The sequence below is a fragment of the Paramisgurnus dabryanus genome, chromosome 11, assembly GCF_030506205.2.
Source record: "Paramisgurnus dabryanus chromosome 11, PD_genome_1.1, whole genome shotgun sequence".
Lineage (NCBI taxonomy): Eukaryota > Metazoa > Chordata > Actinopteri > Cypriniformes > Cobitidae > Paramisgurnus > Paramisgurnus dabryanus.
Window position 1 is genome coordinate 20,256,735 of NC_133347.1, and position 25,801 is coordinate 20,282,535.

Genomic DNA, 25,801 nt, shown 5'->3' on the forward strand with positions numbered 1-25,801 from the left:
GTGACTTAGCAGAGCATGATTGAGGGATTGTAAAGGGGTCTAATCTCCCCTATTTCTAATTCTTCCCAAACACACACACACACACACACACTAATCTGCCCCTCTTTCTAATCCTCACTGCAAAGTGCCCAGATAATGAAAAGCCATCTGAATTCCAGAGCTCAAGCTCTTATTGTTGCTTAACGGTGGAGATGAGTCCCCAAACTAGACACACACAGACACACAAATGAAGAATCTTATATGTTCACAGAGTAATCATAGGAGTACCTTGGGACTAGAATATCAGATTTGAGGCAGGGTCTTTGACCTACGCTCTCAGAAAAAAGGTTCAAGAAGGAAAAAATGTCACTGGGGCGGTACATTTTCAAAAAGTACACTTTTCTACCAAAAAGGGGCATATTTGTACCTCAAAAGAGCACACTGGTCCATAAAAAGTTCTTCCCAGATAGCAGACGGACTCGGCCCGAATGTGGCCTCATGATGGCACTGCTGGCGTGCCGCCGGCAACGGCATGCAACATGTCAGCCAAGTATGGGCCAGGTGTGGCAATGATGGCACTGGATCCATGATGGCAGATAATATTTGGGCCAGTTGTGATTGGGAGGTATGTGGCCCAGATCAGTGTAGTGATTCTGGCCCAGATCAGTCTAGTGATTGTAAGCCACATTTAAAATACTGATTTATAATAAATAATTAAATTGAAGGATTTTCAGGCTATCTTAATCTTAATGTTAATTTAACCTTTATTAAGTAAAATGTTAGTTTTGTATTAAAAGAAACTAATATATTTGGACAATAATGTTTGTCTACATTTCAATCACATAAACTTGCCTTCAGATCATGGGTCAAGATTATTTTGTTCAAATGACCCTGAACTTCCAAAAGTTTTTCTTTCTGAATTTAAAAGTTTCTATAACGTTGCTTTGAGAAGCACCATGGATCGTTTCTATTTAAACTTGCTTTTGCGCGATTTTCATTGTAGCAGGAGTTTATTCCTGCTGAAGATTTCTGACTTCAATGACTAAACTATCATTGTGTACAATCAGATGTTAGATACTGCAAAAATAAACGTTACTGTGCTGAAGATTTCTGACTTCAATGACTAAGTAAAACTATCATTGTGTACAATCAAATGTTAGATACTGCAGAAATAAACAAAATGTATTGTTAACCTTCGCGTTACGTTAAGGATGCGCAGTTTATTTATGAAGTGCAACAAGAACCTACACGCGGATGACATCAAAGTACTGCGAGAGCGACTCGAAAGATCATGGACAGCATTCTGATTTCAAATCACTCTCGCGGTATTTTAACGTCATCTTTTTCTAGTTCCTGCAACTCAGCATTACGTTGAACACCTTGTCAAAAATGATTGAGATGGCCAATCAAATCAAAAAAGGCGAGTGCCACTGGCCAATCACATAACAGAAGACGAGCTTTCCTGTTAAAGAGTAACTAAACCCCAAACCAACTTTTTTTAGTTAATGATCTGTAAGGATTATGTTTTATTAGTGCTGTTTATTGATTTTAGTAATTTTTTTGACATTTGGATATAAAGTGTTTCAATACTGCAATATATGGTGTAAAAACGTCTGAGTGCTGCCCTCTTCAGGTTGAACGGTGGCTACTGCAGTTGAATTTTCCCATTGGATGTTGGGTCCAAAAAATGACTCGTGACGTAAGCAGGTTCAAGATCACCACGCCCTTGTTACGATCTCACCACACACTTGGTACAAGCTTAGTTCGTCCCCTCTATCTTCGTAGGGATCTGCCCACTTTTCTTGCATTTTTCAAATATTGCCAGTGGGTGGAGTCAGCCTCTGACCAGGGGTTTAGTTACGCTTTAACGGAAGCCGAGCGGCGGCCAATCAAATTAACCAATAGGCGGGGTTACCGTCGGAGTAGCAGTTACACCGCGTCAATCAATCATAACGGACACACAGATTTCAAAGGCAGCAGGATGAAAGATAGTAAGTACCTGAACTTAAATATTTAAACTTTTACAATCATAAAAATGTTTTTGACGTATAAAGGGATGCAAACGTTTACGTGATTCGTGTATAACGTAATGTGTGACAATTAACGTTATATTGATATTAAATTAGCTGTTTTCTATCAGGTTAAGAATAACTGTGATCATATTATAATGAAGTAATCGAATTTGGTTATCTGGTCTTCCTGATGTTAGAACATTTATATAAAAAACATATTTAAAAAACGTATTTCTGTAACGTTTAATTTCCTTTTTTGATGAAAGTGTGTCTGTGTTCATCAAGACATGAAGACTCTGGAGTGGGACAAGAGAAGGATGATGGGGTGTATATTCCAATAGACACATTAAGGTAAATTAAATATTGAGGCTCATGTTTGCATCTTTGTGTTTATATATCAAAAGATTGCTCTATATGCCTAAATAGTCACATTGTGATTTCAGTGAAAGCTGATAAATACAGAGGGCGAGTAAGGTGAGTAAGAACTGACCATAGCCTAACATTACTTTAGTTACCCGAATTGCATTGTTGAATACAAAGGAAATTGGTAAAAATACAAATATTTTGAATATATAGAATACTGTGAAATTATTTTCTGTTAATCATCTGCTGTGTTTGCTTCAGGTAAAGAGGTGGGACAAGGATGCTGACAGGACAGGAGGAGGTGACATTCAGGTTAGTGACAGTACATCAGGGCCACCATTTAATTTAATGTTAATTTAATTGCTTCCAAAATCAATACTTGACAAATCTTTAGAATTATATCTGCAAAGCTGAATTTCTCATAGGTGGATAAAGTATGACAGCAATTGTGAAGACCTTAGACGTGCAGTATATGGTTCTTCTCTCTTTCATTTATATTGATTTGACTTAATTTTCTTGGTAACTAATAATGGGGATATTCCTAATATAATATATTTTAAATACATGCTTAGAACATATCTCATTTGCTCATTTGCTTTGTATCTAAATGAAAAGTACCTCTTTAAGGTCTAAGCTATGTTTCATTATTTAGACATTCAACGCAGACATTTTCATCCAAAGCAACTTGAGGAAGAAAACAGAAGCAGTTCATCCTAAAAGGTTCATCTTCTAATTGTTTATCTAACTGTTTGTTTTAAAGTATACCATTATGCTTTTAATTACTTTATTATATGGCTTTTGCTTCATAACAATTATTGATTTGCATCTGTTTTCTTTTAGTGGGCTGCTGTAATGTTTACATCTATGGAAAGAGGAGCTGAGAAGAAAAGAGACGCTGGAAAGCAGTACTTCTTGTTGAGGACAATCCTGAATAGGAACACTTTCTCATACACATAGATTATTATTAGTGTTTGATTGTTTGTTTCATTTTTATGAATTGTATTGTTTTAATTTTTCGTTTTATTTGAAATTACCTAAGTTAGATTCATGCTAATACTTTAACTGGACCTTGTATCTTTGCTGGCTGGCTGGCTGTAGAGTTGGTTTCACATACACATGAAGTTTCTAATTAACTAACTTTTAAGTTCAGTTTGGTTTAAACTTGTATTTACCCATGGTAATTCATTTAAATTTCTATTCATGCTTATATATTAATTTCAATGAACTTCTGTATTTGTGTATAGCTGGCAATTTGGGCAAGCTACGTTTAACACACAAATGTAACTGTCACAAAGGTTTTTTTTATTATCAGTTTGTTTTAAACATTTGTTTGTTTACTAAGGATGAAATTGCTTTGTAATTTAAGTTGTTGGTAGATTCATGCCAATAATGTATTTGAACAAACTAGTATTTTTGTTTATTGCTGGCAGTTTATACTAGAAGAGTTTTAACACATACAATGTTGTAGTGTTATTGACTTGTGTGCTATTGATTAATAAAAAGGCAAACAATTTGAAAGTAATTTTTCGTGTGATTTATTTATTAATATAATTTGGGCAAGATTAGGCTGAGTTATGGCTCAGTTTTGGAAGTTCTGGTTAAATGCTGGTTTTAATATGGTTGACCTATGGCTGAGAACTGGTACCGATGTTATAACCTGTTCTGGCCCAGGTTTGGGCCAATTATGGGCTATTATCTGTCAGAGACATGGGCCAGTTGTGGCCCATGTGTGGCCTTTGTCCGTAATTCAGAACTGGGCCACTGTAGGGCCGTCATTCTTTGTTGTATGTGGGCCGAGGAAAAACTGGTTGTGTGGGCCGGAACAAAATTGCTATCTGGGTTACTGGTATCTCAAAGGTACGTACCAAAATGGTACATATAAGGACCTTTTTAAAAGGTACCATCCCAGTGACAACAGTGTAGAACACTTGGCAACAACTTAAAAAAAAAAAACTTAGCAACGGCATAGCAACACACTAAAATATATTGGCTGCATCTGAAATCGCATACTGTGAAAGTAGGTACTGAATTAAAAGAAGTACCTGCTCATAGACCCTTAAAACAGTAGGTCCTACATAGTATGAATTAGGGCTGGCCCGGCCAGGTATTGGCAAGGGCCTTACGATACAACACATGCGCATTGTACCGTGTATCGCGGTACGATACGGTACGATACGGTACGGTACATGGCGTGTTGCGGTACATTGCAATACTTTTTATTTTTTAGCAAAAATGTTTAAAAAATGGAGCTGAATTAAAAAAAAAAGTAAAGCCAAAGTGCTTTCACACGTCGGCTTTGAAAGCTGCAGGTGTTTTTACATTTTCTGCCATTTTCCAGCTAACTTCTAAGACATTGGCCAAATGGCCATATATGACAGACAACTGGACAGTGAAAACTACAGCAGCGGCGGAGGACATCGTTTGAAGCACACAGAGGGATTTGATGGGGTTTTAAAAATATCGATAGTAGAGATTGAAATATCGATATTTTTGCACAGCCCTAGTATGAATATGGTTTGTATAGACCGTTTCAGCAGTAACAACATAAACAAGCGGCTGTCGCGGTCCGCACGTAACTTCCGGTAAACTCCGCTAATAATAAATAACCACAAAGTACTTTAACTTCTTAACACGCACCGGCCCGGCGGCGGTCCCTAGGGGGCGTTTTTACGTGTTTTTGTACTTTGTTTAACATCAAATATTCAATCAACAATCATAAACTTTGCATTATTTGAAAGTTTAAACACTCAAAATTCATGTTCTGAGCTTATTTTTGCAATCAATACACTGGTGTGGATAAGATTAAATAAAATGCAGACGGAATGCATATAAAAAAATTTGTGGGTACTCACATGTCTTGCCATATGGTTCTGATCATCTCTGACAATTCCCAAAAACTTCAACGTACATTGCAACGTAAGGGTCCACTCTTCAAAAAGCATCCCACGTTTTAATCCAAAACAACGAAAAATAGTGATAAATCCAGCAATACCCTCCTTTATTTACATCCGCGCTTCCGCTAAGTATGATCGATCATGTTTATTTTCTATCAAATATCGAGTTTTATCAGTGAAAATCCATCTCTTCCTGCTTCGTTAGACTCTTCCGATAAATATCCCGCCCTATTTTTCTGTTTTGTTCAATCAGATAAGGTTTGACAACTCAAAATGAATCGGGAACACCGATTTGCCCAGACAGATGTCCTTCAGCTAACCATAGGCTTTTGACTGGATTACGCCAAAACAAAGCCAGCCAATGCTTAGCCAGCAAAGTTTTGATGGGCAGGGGTAGTAACCAATCATGAAACGATTACAAGGATTCAACTTACGTCAGTAAAGTGTACTTCTGCGCAAATCTACAGAAGCGCACGGAGAGGAATGCCCACGCCCCCTCCCTGCGCGTTTGTTTGTTTGGGTAGCATAGCAGCCGGCTAGGCTCTCCGGAGCCGCTGAGAAACCTCTCAAAGGTTAGATATAACATCTCCATTGTGGATTTTCGACTGCAGAGGACTTGTTTGTGTTGAGAGTGTTTTGGAGAAGTTGATAAAGAGCATGATCGCGGAGCAAAGATACAAGATTGGATATAAACGAAACCGCGTCGTCGACGAGAGATGGACCGGACTATGAGCTCAGCTGCGCTCGCTTGGATAAAGTAAGTGGATTCTTTTGTTCATTAGTTATTTTACGTTACATTTCTAGTTTCTTGTTAGCTGTTTTGATTATAAAGTAACAGTGGAGATGACTAAAATACGAGTTTTACATGGTTTCATTTTCTATGACATGTTATATAAATGAATCATTTTTATAGCTATATGAATCAAATGCACAGAATATACAAACTAAAAACAAGATATGTGGTGGAAAATATGAGTATTACCAGCTGAGAAATATAGGTTATTTGGCAAACATAAGACATTTGTAATTATAAATATATTCATGTAATGTGTGTATGTGTGTATGTATTATGTTCATGTATATTACATCATAGTTTCTCATACAAATAGTTGTATGTCTCTAACTTTTGACTCAAACTAAAATCCTCTCTTGCTTTGTGTGTGTCTGTGTTGTGTTGTGTTGTGTTGTGATGTGATGTAACAGGTCTTCAGCTGACATCCAGAGGAGGACTGGAATCTGGAGTGCATTCATGAGCGACCACATTCAAAATAGCAAGTATTTTGTTATAATGTGCAAATGTTTTTTTCTGAAATAGTTTTTTCTATGTGCTTTGGTGGGCAGAGAAGTTCTGAATTGATATACATCATGTAATATGTAGTCCTGACTCATTTTCTTTTGATAATCATGTCATTTTGTTATCATGTGTATATTTGGAGTTTCCAAGTGCACTTTTTCTGAAAGGACGCCTGGACTTTTTTGAAATAAAAGCTCACAGAAACAACATTTTTTGGAGTATCATTCTCAAATTTGAATCACAGCATGGTCAGACATTCAGTTTACCTATATGGTGTCCCCAGGTGTCTCAGATGACCATTTCATACCTTTTTTGCTAAGTGAATGTTATTTAAAGAAAAACGGAAGTCATTTAATGTATATTTTACCTTGTTTTACTCTGTTTCTTTACTACTCTGAGTTGTTATGACTATTAGGCAACAATATGTCAAGTGTCTAGTTTCAAACAAGACCAGAATTATGAATATAGACCATAGGGTTTAAGAGCTGCAGACGTTTTAGTTTGGAGTTGTCGTTTTTCAGAAAATGCTCAAAAATAGAAGTGCTGGCTAACAGGTTAAACGTAGTTTATTTATATAACAAGCAAAAAAACAACATATAGATTACCTAGGAAACCAAAACATTTGTCACGTATGTCACGTGATTTGTTATCACGTGACATACGTCGTCTTAACAACAAGTTAGTTGTTAACTGGCGTGACGTTACACTAGAACAATTTAACCACAAGGGACAGCTTGCATTTGACAGCCGTGTTACTGCTTTTGGAAATTTTTGAATAAAACAACTTCTCTCCTTCTTCATTGGATAACTGCTCTCCCGGGGGCTTACGGGATAGTAAAGGGTCCATCGGATGAACAGTTCGGGATCTTGCCCGAAGTAGTAGATCATTAGGGTACTTTTCGCTTATTGTTTTCGGAATACTATGAATTTGAACATACTACTCGCATCGCCTACTACTTTTCGCTTACTATATAGTGTGGAAGTAGGTGGTTCGGACCCAACTATTGTCTTCAGGAAATATTACAAATCTAGTTTCCATTTTTGTCTTGTTCACATTTAGATGGTGGTTTGTATAGTACTTACTTTAGGGCATTTAGTCATGTAAAATGTAACGTTGAGTGCCACATGTCTGAGTAAATGTTGTTTGCTCTTGGTCAATTTTTTTATTAAACTCCTTATTATCATATGGTCATCAATATAGCAAAAGTGTACTGCGAACACACAAAAGTTGTGTGATGGTATGTTATGTACAGCTACCAAATATATAACATAACTGTTTCTTTATCTTCTTTTGGTGGAACCTCCAACCCACCAATCTGCCTCTCCCAAAATGAACAACCACAAAGTTAAAACCTCAAGGACATGTTTTGTACCTTATGACAGATTGTCTATAGAAGTATTGTAACGAATGAGAAATGATTTGTTGTTGATAAAAGATTTTGGGCGGTGTTACCTCCATTGTTTCTCCAAAAAGAGCATCATTTGGATATAAGATCAACCACAAATGGAGGAAATCTTTATTGAGGGCAAAATCTGCCGCCCAGTTACACAAAGAGAACACCTGCTTCCCTTTTTTCTTAAAAACAAAACATAGTCTGAAGCGCAGGCCAAAAAAAAAAAAAGGTTTGGGTAAGTTGAAATACAGACAGGCTGTGACATGCCATACAGGCTGTGTCATAACTCTACCATGAAAAACACTGTCAAAACTCAGACATCATTTTTAAAGACATAATTAGTGTTTGAGGCTAAAGAGAGATTAAACTGTTTCAAAGATTGGACACGTGAACGCTTTGAACAGGAGAATATTGGGCTCATATAATATTGGGTTTAATATAAGCTTATAAAGCAGAAGATTGATAACTTCTGTTTATACATTTATGATATTTCCTTTTTTCTTTTCATTAAAAGTACAGTAATACAGTACAAACACGCAGGTGAGATACAGCACATCTATTACGGATTCATTTGAAGCATATATGTTTAAATATGTACACATTTAATTTGAAACCAATCACACCAAACGCATTTTAAATGCTTGGAAACGCAAGGCGCGCCATACTGCCTTAACTCACTTGTTTACTTCAAAAGTTTAATACTTGCACAGACATCTTCTATTATTATTTTTTATCAGTCATCGTTGTTACTCAGTCATGGTTTTGTTTTTAGATGTCCTTGTTGATTTAAACTGTTTAGAAATAATTGTATTCCCCATGAGAACAACATTCAGTGGGGAAGATTAGTTCACTTACATTGACACAAACAACACAAAACATATGTTTCCTTGCAGTGGTCCATGAATGTCGCCTTTCCTCTTACCCAATCCTAGGACACAACTGGAGACAATTAGGAGGAGAAAATGCCATAAGCACTATTGAATTTAACAAATGCTCTTTGTTTTATATTCTTTATCTTTCCATGTCACTGGCTATGTTCAGATATGTCGAACTAAATAGGAGTATGCGCTATATTGTATACTGCCTGCTATTTAATATTTACAGAGCGAAAGCATAACAGTAGATGAACATTTGTGCAGAGATATATATACATACCATAACAGCAATTGTTTTTATTTTAGAAATTAGAAAGTTGCATTAACCCTTGACAGTCCAATCAAATAAGTAGTGAATATACAAACAGTATTGTGACTTATATTACCATTATATGTTTCAAACCAGTATCGTAACAGTGCTTTGTTGTGTACTGCATGTTTTATCAATAATACTGTGATCACTGTCATACAATATTCTGCAGGAATAATAAGAGTATATGGAACTATATCATGCCAGCATTGCACATCTGTTGTGGTTTAGACAATCATGCTCATTTTAGGAAAGACGGGTGGGTGTGGGTGTTTCCTCAGGATAGGTGTCGGGATGTTATGGTTTACTAAAACCAGTTAAAACATAATTTAAAGCAACAAACAATGTGTTTGATCTTAACAAAACAATCACCCACAATTGACGACAGGTTATTCAATAAGCATGCTAAAAATATAAATATTATTGTGCAAAATCCAATTCCGCTTTTAAATTAGGCTATGTAACTTGTCTGATCTTCAATACCTTTGAAGCTAAAGTGAATGCACTGACCAAGTTGACAGTGGGTTGGGATTTTGCATCCAAGATACACAGTGGTCAACAGATACAACTAAGGTCAGTTCTGTCCACTCACTGTGCCCCTTAACTGAAGTGACCACCAGACAGACATTAAATAGACAGCTTTTGATAGATTTATATACAGCAGAAAATGATGCGGGGTGTTCCTCCAGCTCAGTTGGTGGAGTATGTTAAAAACAAAATTTCTTAGGGAACACACTGATAAACAATATTGTAAGTCGTTTCGCATAAATCATCTGCAAAATGTCAAATGAGTATGCACAGATGCTGACACGCTAATGCATTGAAGCAAACATAGCATACGTATTCAGATTGAGATTTAATTTATCCTGATCTTGTTGCATTCATGCGTCATAGAAACACACAAGGAAATCATCACTCACTAAACAAAACAGCTGTTTTAATAGTCTTAGGCTTTAAGGTCTGTAATCCTACAATAACACTGCAAATAGGGATGACATATGTGCGTGTGTTGTAGCCGTTTATTTGTGTATTTTATATTTATTTATTTGTTTGTTTATTAATTATTATTATTATTACGTGAATCATCACTGCATGTACATTTGTGCATACGTTAATGCATATACCAGCCTGATCTCACAAAATATGTGAAATAGTCACGCATTATTTTGCTAATTTTTTTTGTGGCATTGTCACATATTTCCACCATTTTATGGCCTATGCCACGCATTTCTTTTCCGTGTCAGTTTCACGTATTGGTTACTCAACTGTTTTTCCTATTCTTCCAATTGTCGCTTCGGTTTGAGGATAGAACAACTTCCTAACGCAAACAGCAAATCTAACCCCGGACCGAAGCGACAATAGTTTAAAAATAGGAAAAACAGTTGAGTAACCAATATGTGAAACTGACATGGAAAAGAAATACATGGCATGGGCATGTAAAATGGTGGAAATACGTCACGATGGCACGAAAAACTGAGCAAAATAATGCGTGACTATTTCACAGAAATTTGTAAAATCAGGTTGGCATATACTAAAGGCAGGGGGGAATTAGGGCAGGGGGCATCAGTTAATTATGTTAATTTAACTTTTAAATTTATACGGTTGGGAACTATCAACTTGGTTAAGCTTTAAGAGTTTTCTGTTAAAATATCAAATAAACTTAAACAATGAGTGTGTGCAAAAACATCATCACCTGTTCCTGAATGCGCAGCCAAACAATAGGCCGGCACAGCGCGTGTTGGTCAATATCAGACTTATGGCATCACAAAAGTGTATGTTTGTCTCTGTGTTTAATATTTTGTGTTTAAGCATCTCTCTGTGAATAAGGTCCTGCTCCTGAGCTCATCGGACAGCAGAGTTCAGTTCAGGGAGGTCAAAGGTCAGAAGAAGGGATTGCATGGTAGTTTTAGGGTCTTCTTGAAAGAGTCGATCTGGATAGAGCCAGTTCATTGATATTCAAGGATTTGACCTTTTAACAAGAGTAGGGTCACTAAGGTTGAAATAGCAATGCCTCTATCTGGAATGTTGTTCCTACAAATGTACACTTATCCTTACACGCACATTTGCTTTTCGGTTATGTCTTTAAGTTCAGTGTGGATATATGTGTCTTTTTTATTTTAATGCAACTTTCTGTTTTCATTCTTTGCTAAACATTTAGCAAATAAAGCTACTTACTATAATTATACCTTAAATCAAAGTATAACTTTTTGCCAAAAAATCATACAGATAATTTTTCTAACAAATTAAACTTCTTTAAAAATAGGTTTTGAAAGATTGCGGCTATGGGGACAAATTTTCTCCAAACTAACACGAGTATGTATTCACATACAGCACACACACACACACACATCAAGGGTGTGATGCAGAAGGCAACACTTTATCACTGTCATATTAGACTCTCCATCACCCGCCCTCCTATAGTTCACTCTTTCTTCCTCAGTTCAACAGGTCGTGACACAAAGTGCACAAAACTTACTACGGCAGAAAGAAACCTTGAGAAAAGGAATGAGAAACAAAACATAGACCTGAGATAGCGATAAGAATAACTAAAGAAAAGTCATAATGTTGTGGCCTTTTGTATCTTATACAAACACACGCTTACAGAAATACGCACACACAAACACACAGTTTTCACTCACAGGGCTGGCACTGGTTAAGAGGAAAGACTTACAGCTGCCACTGTGGCATCTGTGACTGGATTTCATTATTCACATTTTTCACTTGATTAATTTCTCCTTACAGTGGACACTGCACACACACACACACAACACAGTCATTCATTTTCAGCTTTGTAATTTATACTACTGACAGTTTAATAGCTGTTCAAATGAAAATGGAAAACAATTAAATGAAAGCAATAAAACTAAATTGCATTTAGTGTGCTTTGTTTTTTATTCAAAGTATTGTTAATGCGCTTACAATGTAACTTTAAACTTGGTTTTATTTGCTCAATATCACAATTTCACCACACTGGACACCTGTTCAGTTCTCTACAGAAATTTGAACGCTTTATTCTGGTTCTCAGTTTCTCAGAGTAACGTTGGCTTGAACTGTAAACCTTGACGGACAAGATTTTAAACACACTGTAGACTCAGCTGTTGTGCCATATCAGATTCTGTAGAAGATGCCATTGCAGTCCACAGGTGTTGGTTTAGCATATGTGCTTTTCTATTAAACAGATCAACACTGCTCAATACCACTATTGTGTGCTATTGTGTCAGAGATAGCATAAGGAGGAGCCGGACCACTTGACAACACAGTATGACAACACAGTATAGCAACTGCAGAAAATGTCCCGCCTTTAGGTAATAAAAGTCAATCATTATTTTACAAAGACCATGGAGTGAGCGTGTTGCCCAGGCCCTGTTAGCCCCTGCTGGTAGAAACTGGAAATATTACAGATTTAAAATGCATTTTTATTTATAGATTAAATTAATCTTGTATCCAATATAGATACAGTATGTATCCTACCATTCAAATATTTTGGAAATGGGTTGTCCTCACTCACTAAAAAATGCTGGGTTGTCTCACCTCATGGCTGGGTTTGTCTATATTTTACCCAACCATCGGTTGAAACAACCCAGCATTTTTTAGTACAGTAAGTGAAGGACTGTGTATATTCTTATGGTGCCATTAACTACACGGTAAAAAGTGAGGAGTTGGATCAACTTAAAAATTACTTTAATGACCTAAAAAATGTACTTTAGTATCACTTTAGGTGAAAAAGTTGGAAAAAAATATTTTTTAAATGTTACCAATTAAAGTACTTTTTTTTAATTGATCCAAATTTTCTCTTTTTACAGTTTGGTGTTATCATGACATCATTTTTGTAGTTATTAGTCACATGACATTTACAGCTCAGGTGACTGGCTGAAAATATCTGTTGTTCAGGGAGCAAAGAAATCAGATTTCAAAATGTTTCTTCAGACGGCCCAGCAAAAGCCAAGAAACTTCCATTAAGATGAATGAAAAATGTATGTACAGTATAGCATAGACCTATGTGGTATTGGCAGCACCTTTTGCTAGCCGTATTTCAAGTAAAGAAGCTTCTGTAAAGCTGTGATGCACTCATAGACTATAAAAAAAGATGGACGTAGTGTCCGTGACGTCACCCATATGTTTCTAGTTTTTAAAGCTTAAAGTAGGCAGTGCCTGCTGTCACCATCTTGGCCACGCATCACTGTGCATCACCCACGGATATCCGACAATGGGTTAAAAGGTGGGATGTGGGTGAAGCAGAGGTGACTGGTTGCTGAAACCACGCCCGCCTAGCTCGACTCTAGTGACAGCAGTAGCTGTTCAACCGTCACTCAAGTGGCCACTCCCTTAATTATGCAAAACTTTCAGGCTTAATATCATTTAAATAGATGAGTTACAAAAAATCCACCCCCTCACAGTTTTCATGAAGGGCAAACTTAGCTATACAAACCAAAAATTATTTTGTACCAGGCAGTAAACATATTAATTTCTACTGTAAAGTTAGCCATTTTTTCATGGAGGTCTATGGGAATTGACTCCTTTTTGGAGTCTATGAATTGCAGTTTAAATCACTTCCGTATTGGCTTCATCAGAGAGATCAGAAGGTTGCCCTTCGGATACAATACAGGAGTCAAACTAGGGGACGAGCACCCCTAGCGAGGTGCAAGATGGTACCAGGGAGGCCCCCGTTTTATGAAATTTGATCAAATACATAAATATCATAACTTACGTGTACTAAAAGGGATGTACCCTACCCATTAAAGCGTGGCACACACCAAACCACTGAGTTTTTGTATGCCTTTGCTTTTGCCCTGTTGCTATTAGCTTCATATGGGTTTACAAGGATGGCCAGTCAGCTGACTTTGCCTAAAAGAACAAATTGTGATCATTTCTATGGGAATTTCAGTAGCAGTATGAGAACTGCTGAATATAATACTGAATATTATTTCTTCAAAATGAGCACATCCCAAAAAAGACATGTGACATCAAGGTGTTAAATGTATGGCCTATATCATCATGTACTTTATTTTTTTCCACAACGTCTTAAAATTGCTTATGACCTGTGATGCTTGTGCTTTTTTTACTGTTTGATCTTAAACTAGCACAGTGCATACTGGTCTATTTAGCTGGCAAACCATCCAAACAGCAATGAGCTCCCTGACCCGGTTTCATTCCAGTTTCCAGACATTTTTCGTTGTGAACACTGATTTGCATTTAAAGAGTTAAAGAGTTGCACGATAACGTCATGCAACGACACGTGTGTGCCATCACTACACCACACCCCTTACAGCACTGTTCTTGCCTTTTGTTCTCACAGGGCATGTTAGGGGACTGATCCCAGTAATGTAACTACTGTAGGTCCCCATCCCAGAGTGGATCCTGGGACATATCCCAGGATCTGTTTTTTGGAATCAACATGCTGTGCCAAAAGGGGCTATAGCATTACCCTCCTACACACACACACACACACACACACACACACACACACACACACACACACACACACACACACACACACACACACACACAAAAGTGAAATCAACACCTATGACTTTAATTTGGTGTCCACAAAGATGAGATACCCTCAGATTCCTAAAATCATTACTGCGTCTGCCAAGAAGCGTTTTAACAGGTTCCAAGGACCACAGCTTACTTTTTAAATAAAACATAAACAAGGAAAATATCAAGCCTATTAATCTTTCATTAAGCTAGCATGGATGAAAAAGAATCGCTTAAAGTATCATGCGTTACCATCACTGCGAGAGCGCAGGCCCCCCTGCTAACTTCAAAGGCTTTCTCAAAGAAAAAACGAGGATGGAAAGAGAGGATGAGAGAAAGAGAGAGAGAGTCGGTTAGCTAGCTGCTCGCTACTTTGCGTTTGGCAGCGAACCAGCTTGTGGCTTCGTTTTTATCTTCTGAGAAAGAGAGAAAGACAGAGAGTTGGATTGTTAGTCTCATAGGAACATTATCAAGACAGTTTCTTATCCACAAGTTTCTCTGAACAACCAATGGGTGCCGCCATGATGAGTAATACTGCATGTCTCACTTTCACTGTCCTGTCTCAATAAAGGCATTGTGTAGCACCTTTACTTTCAAAGGTGTAACCTGGGAAAAACAGCAGGCTTCTGATATGAATCATGGCAAACCACCTGTTTAGAAAACAGTAAGAAACACTAACTGGCAATGTCACTGTAGCAATAAGAAGCCATTGTATTAAATGAGACATTCATTTATCCCCTCTGTGACCTGCATAAACATACATGCATGTGCTCACGATTCACTCAAAACCATAACTCTAATATTTAGCCTCAGGAACATCTTGAATTTAGCAACATCAAGCCATAACTCTCGCCCCACGGTGCTTCTCTTTGAACCTTTGTCTCCATGTATCATTAAAAATGTAAATCAGACCCCCATCCTCACATGACTCTCGCACGCCTCTCAACATGTTATACATTGCAGCTGTGATGGACTGAAAGCTTGGGTTTCTTGCTTGATTTGGCTCACGGGCTGGAGAATGGGCAAACGCTTTAGCTATCACACCTGTGCCAGTCTGATACAAGCTGCTGGAGTGCCCGCTTTGTAGATGTGCCAGGCTGGGAGAGATGCAATGGTCTACACAGTGGTTAAGCGGGTCAGGTTATGATGCTGTTATAGGGTGCCAAGTGGAGCAAAAGTGAGATAAGATGAGCCTAAGATGAGTTGTTTCATCCATGTCAGGCATTAAACTAGTTTGTTTTTGGGGCGTGTACGTTATTTGACATTACAGTTGCTATACTGAATGAAACAAGTGATGCTAAATTGAAACCTGCATCTGTCTTCCATTGTTTGGACAAACAGGCAGTCCCATCTTTAACTCACATCAATGGGAGAGTATGAGTAAAGCAATGGAACAATAAAAAACTGAAGGGTTTTTAATGAGACGCTGCGTGGGGTGGTAAAAGAGATGGTTTTAATTACTGGTGTCCAGAGGAGATGGGTGGTATGTGTCTGCACACAGGGGTTTTACTGTGTGTAGAGTTCATACAGTGCTACAGGAACACGCTGAGATCCACTGTCTTTGATGCTCACTTCTCTGTGGCCTTTCTCTGTTCTCTCCCACACTGTTTCCTCTTCTGGCCTTAGCCTGTGTCCTTACAGCTCATTCATCCTACGCCTTTGTTAAAGTCATCATTTGGACTCGGAGAAGATGCACGTTAAAGGTGCTGTAGAATGTAATACTGTATTTATCTAGGCATGGACGAATAATAAGAGTTCTGTACATGGTAATGACATATCGTGAGCCTTAAACACGATCGTTTCCTTCTTATGTAAACCTCGTGCATGCATGACCGCTGGAAAACAGGCCAAGGTACATACTGAAAAATACAAACGTACCACTCAGAAACATCCATTAACTATCGGAGAATAATTGATCCTTACTTAAAATCTGTATCCTCATCTAATACAGATTCAAACATAATGGGCTCTATCATACACCCTGCGCAATGCAGTGCAATGCGTGACGCAAGTGTCTTTTGCTAGTTTAACCCGTCGCAATGATCATTTTCACGTTTAGCGCTAGGTTGTTTAAATAGCAAATGCATTTGCGCCCATTTTTGCGCCCATGGGCGTTCTGGTCTGAAAACGAGGTGTGTTCAGGGGCAATGTTGGTGTGTTGTTATTTTGAGGCATCTAAAATAGACTACGCCATTGACCAACTAAAACCTGTGGCCGGTTGCATAAACCTTAAAGACTAGTCTTAAAAGTTAGTCATTAATTTTTTTCAAAAAAGTTTTATGTTACATAGAAACGTAGATTGGTTTAATTTAAATACAAATAATACGACTGATTAGCCCTAACTAACTGCTAGTTAATCAGAATCATTCTTAAGACGCAGTCTTAACGTCAGGGCTATGTTTATGCAGCCGGCCACTGGTCTAAAGTCTATGGCGCAGTAGTGTTTTTGTTATTTAATGTGCGCATTAGTAATATGTGCCTATAAACGGGACGACAACGTGGGGTTGCTTATCACACACATGGATGCGCAGCAGCACAAAAAAGCTTTTAAATATGAACAATTAAAGCATTCAAATGTTAAAGATTATTACTACGTCTCTCGGACATAAATAAGGACCGATTATGAGACGTTAGAAGGCGTAAAGAGCTGCTTCACCTGTACCAAAAACACACCCATTACCCATTACAAAAATAGGATCAACCCTTTTAGGCTGTGCGCTTTCTGTTGATAAATTAGCAAAAGTGGGTTCGGACACGCCCTTTTAGACCGTGCGCCGTGCGCTTTAGACCATACGCCGCCTATAGATCGTTAAAATAGGGCCCAAGGTCTGTTTACACACACACACACACAGAGCTAGTGAACTGAACTGCTCTGAGAAACATCCAATCAGAACATAGCTCAACTTTATTATTCATGACCCTTTCAAATAAGGTTATAACAGGCCATTTTATTCTAAAGGCAAATTCTAGGGTTGTAAATGGACATGTTATTGTATCTAGATAATTTTTGCACTTAATAAAGCCACATGCTTTCTATGTAGATATCAGAGAACAATTTAACAATATTTTTCAATTCATTCTTTGGCACCTTTAACTTTACATGCTTCTCCAACAATGCATAACCAGTTTCTGTCATACTATGGAAGGCAAGGTATTCATTGGGTGTGTTGAAAAGATCTTTACAAATATTGTCAAACATGTCAAAAAGTGACTTATACACGAGTACTTTCAGGTGGCCCTTGCTAGTAAAGGAAAATTCATAAATCATCCAAACCATATTGTGTGTGTACAGGTGTCTTTGAATATGTACTTAAAAGTTACATGAAGCATATCAAACACAGACCTCTGAGAACATTTGAAGTGATCCTCAGTATTTTCAAACACTTATATATTTCACTAAATATTGGGGTTTAACTTTCCGGACCCACCGGTGTGTCCAAAACTGCATTATCACATTTATTTAAAAATTATATAAAGTGTGTAGCACAACGTTTTTGTAAAAATAAGAAATTTTTATCATTTTACATTTAAGTATGTGGGTAGGTGATTATTTTAAATTCAGGCCAATTCTGCAAAAATGCTAATTGAAAAGCTCAAAAGCAAATGCCACTAAATGCCACCTCTGATAATCAAAAACTTTCGCTTTAAATCCACTTAATCCCGGCCTCAGGCCATTCAGAAATACCGCTTTGTTGGCAGAATCTGTTAAACGCCAGAAGAACTGAATATTTTTCAACACTACAAGTACAAACATATTAATTCACACCAAGAAGCCACAATTGATTAAAGATGAGAAAGGTGCCCTCATGAACCATAAATCAAGTCACAGAATCCAGCGAGTCATTTCGTATGAATCAAAATGAATCAAACTATCTCCTGCTGTACACAAAGCTCCTAAACAATCCTTCTGACAGTTGATTCATGTGAATTGGTCGCGTAGTTCAGTCCCAGTTTCCCCAGCAGGAGTCTGTTGCTACGCTCCGTTCCTCTGTTCCCCTCTGCCGCCCAGCTGTGTCTTCACTCTTTTGTTGACTTTGAAAAAAGATCACATAGCTTCCCTGCTCAGCGTGGGGGGAACAAGCGAGAGAAGGGGGGCACGGCGGGGCTCCGCTATGGTCAACATGAGACCCCCATCCTAACTAAAAACTCTCACTCCTGCCCCTCTGCACAAAAGAACAACAGCGGAGTAACCTAATGTTTGTGCATGTGGGCCTCTATTTGAGCTTAGAGATCCCAGGATGGATAGGGACTAATTTGGCCATTGCTTACATTAGACTCACCAAGCATGAGCTGAAATGATGCTCACATGACTCTTTCTTATAAGTTTGAATCGGAACAGGTGTCTCTATGCATTTGTCTCCAACATTAAAACATACGGGGTATGAAGAGTAACACAGCTGAGCTATTTCACCTTCAAAATACAATGATCCCAAAACATATGTAAACTTTTAACCCAAATCAGGGCTGTAGCCAACTTTTGAGTAAAAACCATTAGAATACGTTTTTTAACGTCTTTATTTTCAACTATTTTTGTTTTCTTATTACTTAAACCTAACAATAAATAAATAAATAGCATGTCGTTTTTTATGAAAATGCAATACATTTACATGGAATACCTCTTGCGAATTCACATTTATGAAAAGATGCTCATGCTCATTCACTTTCTTTTTTCTCTCAAAACAACTTTTTTTTAAAGGGGCCATGGCATTAAAATCTGACTTTTTCCATGTTTAAGTGCTATGATTGGGTCCCTAGTGCTGCTATCAACCTAGAAAATGTGAAAAAGATCAACCCAGTAACTTAGTTTTTATAAACCATTCTCTGCAAGCACATGAAAAAATAGGTCGTTGAAATTTGGCTCTCCTTATGATGTCATAAGGAGCTCTTATAATAATAATACCACCCCTTAATCCGACCACAGCACTGCCATTTAGTGCAGAGAGAAAATAATTCACAGCACAATTGAGTTTCAATTTCAACAAACCACCATCATTGTGATCATGTGCATTTTAAAGGACACACCCAAAACGGCACATTTTTGCACACACCTACAAGTGGCAATTTTAACATGTTATAATAAATTATCTATATGGTATTTTGAGCTAAAACTTTACGTGCTCTGGGGACACCAAAGATTAATTTGACATCTTAAAGAAGTCTTGTGACATGGCCCCTTTAAGCCTGTGTTTCTTATCTCCTGAGGGATGTAGGCACTCTTATCCAAAAGTAAGAGCCTGACCGCCCCTATCGTCTGCTGGCAGAACTTTTAACAACAACACAGAGCTCAGATTTCATTAAAACTCATCTAGGTTCAGAATAAACAAGACACTTCCGTGAACACCAGGTTATAGACTGACCTTAACTTGTGTTTATCTTCTGCTCCCCTATTCTCAGCTTTATCCCTTATGCTTGCCCACATGGCACAACGGGCACAGTGGTGCCTTGCCTTGATCTGTTTTATCAAGTGAAGGAAGCATCATTTGCCAAGAAAACACCTCTGTCTACACTAGAGATATATGTGGGGAAGTGGGCTTGTCTTTTGTTTGAACATGTAATCTAAAAACATTTCCGTAGGTGAACCACAGAGACTAATAATTGGCTTATCTGTAAGTAGAACCCACATAGAAATCCACCCCCTAGTGGTAAGAGCCAGCAGGTCATTTTCATTAGCTGAAGTACACAGAAATATGAAAGTGGAGCTGTCTGAAGCTGCTATAACACAGAGGAGATTACAGTTTAGGTCTGTCAGTAAGCGCAGGTTATTTTTGAACTTTCTTCAAACCTGAGCGTTGCTAATCGGACTGACACCTTTAATGTGCAGTGATATCCAAAATGTGTCTTAACTGATCAGTCTCATCCTCATTCTGGCTGTTAGCATTGCTATCGGAATGCACCGTTAAAATGTTACAAATAAGAATATTTCCTAGATCAGCTTTGCATTCATATGTAGAAGTTTATTCAGTTTGTTTATTAATATTTATGTTTTTCTCTTGAAATAGTCGTAATTTGAACTGCACATTATTATTATTATTGTCAAGTGTGTTTAATGCAAAGATCAAAATGTAAAATGCATATTAATGTAAAATTGTATCTTTAAAATAGTGTACACTCATATTTTTTATGAAGGAAAGATGATATTTAATAATTAGCATTTATGTGTATTTATAAAAGAACAGATACTCATAAACAGTAATGTTTAGACTTTATATTTGTTATCTCTACATACAGTGTAAATGTCATGTGATATATTCAAAACAAATGTTTTTCCTCCAGGTGGCTTACAATTACTGTAATATTACAGGCAACTTCAATAAAAAAATTGCTTTTGAGGTCACGCTAACATCAATCAAAGCCGAGTCATTTCATTCCACACAGCGAGGACATGGTGAATTGACTGAACTTGGACATATTATGAGTGTCCATTGTAGTCATCAGCTACTAGGATTTTTATCTCAAAGGCCATTTGTTTCCACTTATTCGTTCAAAGAAGACCCTTCATGTCGGTCATTGCTGTTCGGCATGAAGATAATGCACTAATTTCGTGTTTTTTTTCCAGATTAAAGGAAAGGAGTCTTATCTGGCAAACTTGGCCCCTGTTCCATAGCTTTCCTCCCTACTGTTAGAGGTTGTGGATCACTTATTTGAGCATAGAGGATTTTAATAAGGATTAGGAACAGGAAAAATGGATTCGCACTAAAAATGTGACAATTTTAATTATGAGCATCAAATAAAATGTATGTGTCCATGTCTTTGTCTTTTAGCCAAAAACTAGAGAGATGTTTTTCCAGTAACCATACATCACATTTTACTGCGAAAGATACAGACCACAAACAATCAACAAATAACCATGCAGTGATAGTGTACAATGCATTGGTGGCATGTACATAATGCATTGGTGGCAACAGTACTGTATCTGATAACAATCATTGTCTATTACTTGATTAGTCTGTTAAATCCAGCTAAAGTAATATTTAGGGAAATTCGCCATGGCCTGAGCGCAACTGGCTTTTAAACAGGTGGGAGATGATACTCTTATTGGTTTATTGCATATTATGCCCAAAACACACCCATTACTCATTACAAGAATAGGAACACCCTTCTAGACCTCTGTAGATAATACAGAGTTTGTATTTAGAAATGCTATAAATTTCTATTTTGAAATGTCTTCTTTTAATCACCTTTCTTGATATATGCATGAAATGTTTTATATTTTAATCATGATCCTATTTTTGGAAGATGAAGAATAAAAATGAACCGATGATATCTCTCAAATCAAAAGAATGAGACTTCATTTCGATAATCTGCCTTTTTCATTTTGTGTAAAGCTACACTTATAAGTTTTATGTTTTGTTTCATCTCTTCCGAAATGATTAGAAATATCTTCGGTTAAAAAGTCATTGTTGTGCAGGTAAAATGAGAATCTGATCTTACTTTGGCCGAATCGCTGATCATTGTTAGATCATGTCACGAAAGCCAGTCGTAGATCTGCCTTCAATGCCCTTTAAGGTGCAAAGTTCACAGTCGGAAAGATAAGGGAACAGTAGGAAGTTAGAGGAGCTGAAAGAGAAAGAAAAAGAGATAACATTTGAATCATTAATATTTCATCAAAGTCTGAGTAAAGCAACAAGAAAGGACAAAATCTGGAAAATGGGGGCCTACAGATGGATGCGCTTATATAAAAAAAAACAAATGTTGAGATTCAGTACGGCGCTAGGAAGTGTAAATGCATTTTCAAGTAAAACAAAAAACATTCAAAGTTAACGCTTTTATTAAATTAGCTAATGAAATGTTTATTATACTCAAAATGATGTGTGCACTGTGCAGTATTCTGTGTCAGATCTCACAGTGCCACAGATGGAAGTGTAAAAATAAAAAAGCGAAATGATCAAAATAAAAGCAGGCTGAAGAGAAAAGCAGCTTTAAATGCAATGATGCAACACATGAATGCATCAAAACATCACCGGGCCCAAATCTGCATTTATGCCGCCTACATTCATTAGTCCTGTGTCTCAAATCTGAGCTCACAAAGCAAAACCAAGCAAATATTACAGCCGCAAAAACATAATATATTATGGCAGAGCTCTCTTGACATGTGCTGGGAATTTTTTGGAGTATGATAGAAATGAGAAAAACAAGCTTGGAGTATTTGTGTCAAAGCCTGTTTTTGTACATCTCTGATCTTTTTTTCTGATCTAGTTTAAATCAAAACAAATGATGGCTGATGCAAACAGACGTTTTTGCACTGCGGGATGAGAAAAGCTGGTTTAAATCTGTCTTGCCTAGCAGATATAACTTTCACAGGCTTGATGAACAACAGAGAGCAGAGGATCCGACAAAAAGAACATCCAGTATAATGCAATGTGGTATCTATTAAGCCTCCCTTATATTACAGTTTTATTAAAAGGGTATTGCAATTTGTTATTCTAGGAAATAATCACAAGTCTCAAACAACAAACTTAACGTTCGTTTTTTTGCTTTTTCAGCAAATAGGGCACTGCCATCATTTGTACGTTAAGGGTTACCCACTGCCTGTACAAAAGGGGACTTATGTGGTTTGCATATTGGTCTGTTATGCATGGTTCACGGGGTCAGAATAAAAATAAGTAGCCTATGTGTTGGTGCACTTTTGGCTGTGTTTACATCCTTTTCATATTTCTGATAGAGACATATGCCACTGGTTACTATGACTCTCAATGCATCTGTAGGCTATGCAACTGAAAAACTGTAAATAAAAACACTTCTTTATAAAACCAAATTCAGCAAAACCATGGTATGTTTTATGAACGTCTCTTAACTAAAACACAACCAATCACACTGAACATCTACAGTAGTCCACATATTTTAGTGATACTATCCCACTTTTTTTCATAATTTTATCATAACTTAAGTTTCCTTGTTTGGGCTACAAACTTTACAAAATATATTGTGGCCTCGAAACTGCTAACAAATATTTTCCTTTAGCTTTACAGATTGGTTAGAAACAGTGTGGAAACACCCGTGTTATAGTGCAGATACTTGCCAGTACACTTTTAATATCCCAATGTGTGTTCATAAAATAAAAAATCTGATAATATTAGATAGTTTATTTTGCATTTAGTTAGCATTACCTCTGTGCCATATTGTGTCCTGTGTTTGAGCGACATCTGGTGGTGAGTTGTGAACTATAATAACCTAAATCGTCACTGGAACACTACTCCCGCTGAGACAGGTGTGTATCCTTCCGAATAAAATAGTTTAGTATTTTGGGTAACCATCCTTTTGCATCGATATATGTTTCTTTAAAACAACAGTTTATTTTATAAAATAAACCAATTCTACATGAACATTTTATATCATGAACAATTGTGAAAAACAGAAAGTTATAAAGATTATTACTCCATTAAGCAGCGGAGGGATACAAGTGAAGTCAGGTTAACGGATTGCCTGCAATTAATTTGAACCTCATTTGGTCTTTTTGGAAGGAAGGGTAAGGTTGTGATTGATTGTGTGGAGGATTTGTACATAAATGTTTGCATTTATTTATGTGAAAGTGTTTCTAAAGCTTAAATAATGAAATAAGTGTTATCCGTTTGTTAATTACCTCGTCAATCGAGCTATTAACTTAATTTAGTAACGTTAGTTCTGTAGACTTCGTAGTTTTAAGGTAAGTTAAAACATATGTAACGTTATACGTTACAAGTATTAAAGTTTTTTTAAAAATTACTGATGATTTGCAAAAAAAACTCTAAAGGTTTTCGTTCGGTAGGGATTAAAAAGTTAGGCCTGTACAAACTAGACCAAGCCTCAAGACATTCTAACGTTAGATAAATTCGGTTGGTGATTGGTTTTTAGCTTATGCTGGGATAATATAAAGTGTACTGCTAAAATTTAAGGTAAGTTAACCGTATTAGTATTTAAGTCAATGGGTTACGATTTAACCGTTAAATTATTTGAACTAACGTTAAATTAGTGATGAATCCATCGTCTGGCTGTAAGGTCACGTGGCCTTTCCGCCTCAAACCACGTGCGTGTTATGTTCTAATATGAGTCTAATAAAGACTTTGCATTTCACAGTATATTTCGCTTTTCTAAAATTCTTTTGCAATCTTGTACATTTCGAAATGATACAAATGAACGAGGTCTTTGGTCTAGGTTTGCCAACTTTAGCAGAGGAATATAGGGGACAATCTTAGTTCTTAAAATGAAATTAAGGGATACTCGAAATATTTGTACTGTAAATTATAACGTGTATTTTTGAGTATCTGTTTGATTCTTATTCGAATTGGAACGCTTAGAATTGATTCTGAATCGAATCATGATGGTCCCACCCTTAATTAAAATGTATCACACATTACACACAAACCACCTGTCTAAACGAAACACATATATGATGAGAAACTGATTGTTATTTTTTAAAGCATGTTGTCTACATGTAATATGCAAAAAAAAAAACTTTTTATAATCACAACTTATTTAATGTAGACGTGGATGTAGAAATATTACGTAATTTAGACTGTAAAAATACTAAATGTAAAGGACCACTCTATTTTTGTCTTTAATCAATGTTTTTACATGTATTGTGAACATTTCAGTTCAGTGTCTGTTAAGTTACAACAAAAGCAAACCTCAAAAGTGACACAACGTCACCCAACAGCAATATAAAAGATGTGATTAAAAATACTAATTTTTGCACTCCCATTGTACTAGGAATTATTATTATAAAAAATAATTTATTGATAAAATTTGTTAATTTTAGACAAATACAGAAAGAAGGTTAGCAATCCATAGTTTTTAGTCCCATGACCCACTAGGGGGAGTTGCAGGACAAGAAGGCAGCAGTTTACATTGGGCTCTCCCAGGAGAGACAGTACAATAAAGTTTGGTCTAAGCACAAATTCAATACCACTGTTCTACAAGGAGAAAACCTTTAAAATAGAAGTAGCTGAATTTGACCAAAGTTGGGTAAGTTGCAGAGTGCTAATAGACTCCAGTTCCTAAAATACAGCTTCAGGTCAAAATTTCATCAAAACTATTGCAATTATGCTTCATATCTTTTTTTTTTGCAAAATATGATATAGCAATGAGAATGATGCCACATAACATAACTTTCCATTCATTTCCAATTTTTTTAATTTGAAACATTGCAAAAAAATTAGCCTACAGAAAAATGGTGTTAAAACCCTGAGCAGAGCGAAGACAAATCTTTGTACTGTTGTAATTCAG

The 25,801-nt window shown here is 36.8% G+C and overlaps 1 protein-coding gene and 2 long non-coding RNA genes across 3 annotated transcripts in view; all 3 read left to right on the top strand.

The window, feature by feature from the left end:
• Window positions 1-1,897: 1,897 nt before the first annotated feature.
• LOC135730059 (uncharacterized) lies at window positions 1,898-2,457 on the top strand. Its single transcript, XR_010525857.2, has 3 exons — window positions 1,898-1,970; window positions 2,258-2,342; window positions 2,418-2,457. It is a non-coding gene; the product is annotated as an uncharacterized lncRNA (long non-coding RNA).
• Window positions 2,458-2,613: 156 nt separating this feature from the next.
• LOC135730060 (uncharacterized) lies at window positions 2,614-4,141 on the top strand. The gene is made up of 3 exons (XR_010525858.2): window positions 2,614-2,666; window positions 3,007-3,074; window positions 3,195-4,141. It is a non-coding gene; the product is annotated as an uncharacterized lncRNA (long non-coding RNA).
• Window positions 4,142-4,974: 833 nt separating this feature from the next.
• piwil1 (piwi-like RNA-mediated gene silencing 1) overlaps window positions 4,975-25,801 on the top strand; it is a 33,792-nt gene continuing 12,965 nt past the window's right edge. The window contains exons 1-2 of the mRNA XM_065247325.2: window positions 4,975-6,005; window positions 6,452-6,519. The gene's annotated coding sequence lies outside the window, so the exon portion shown is untranslated. The remainder of the gene's footprint in view (window positions 6,006-6,451; window positions 6,520-25,801) is intronic.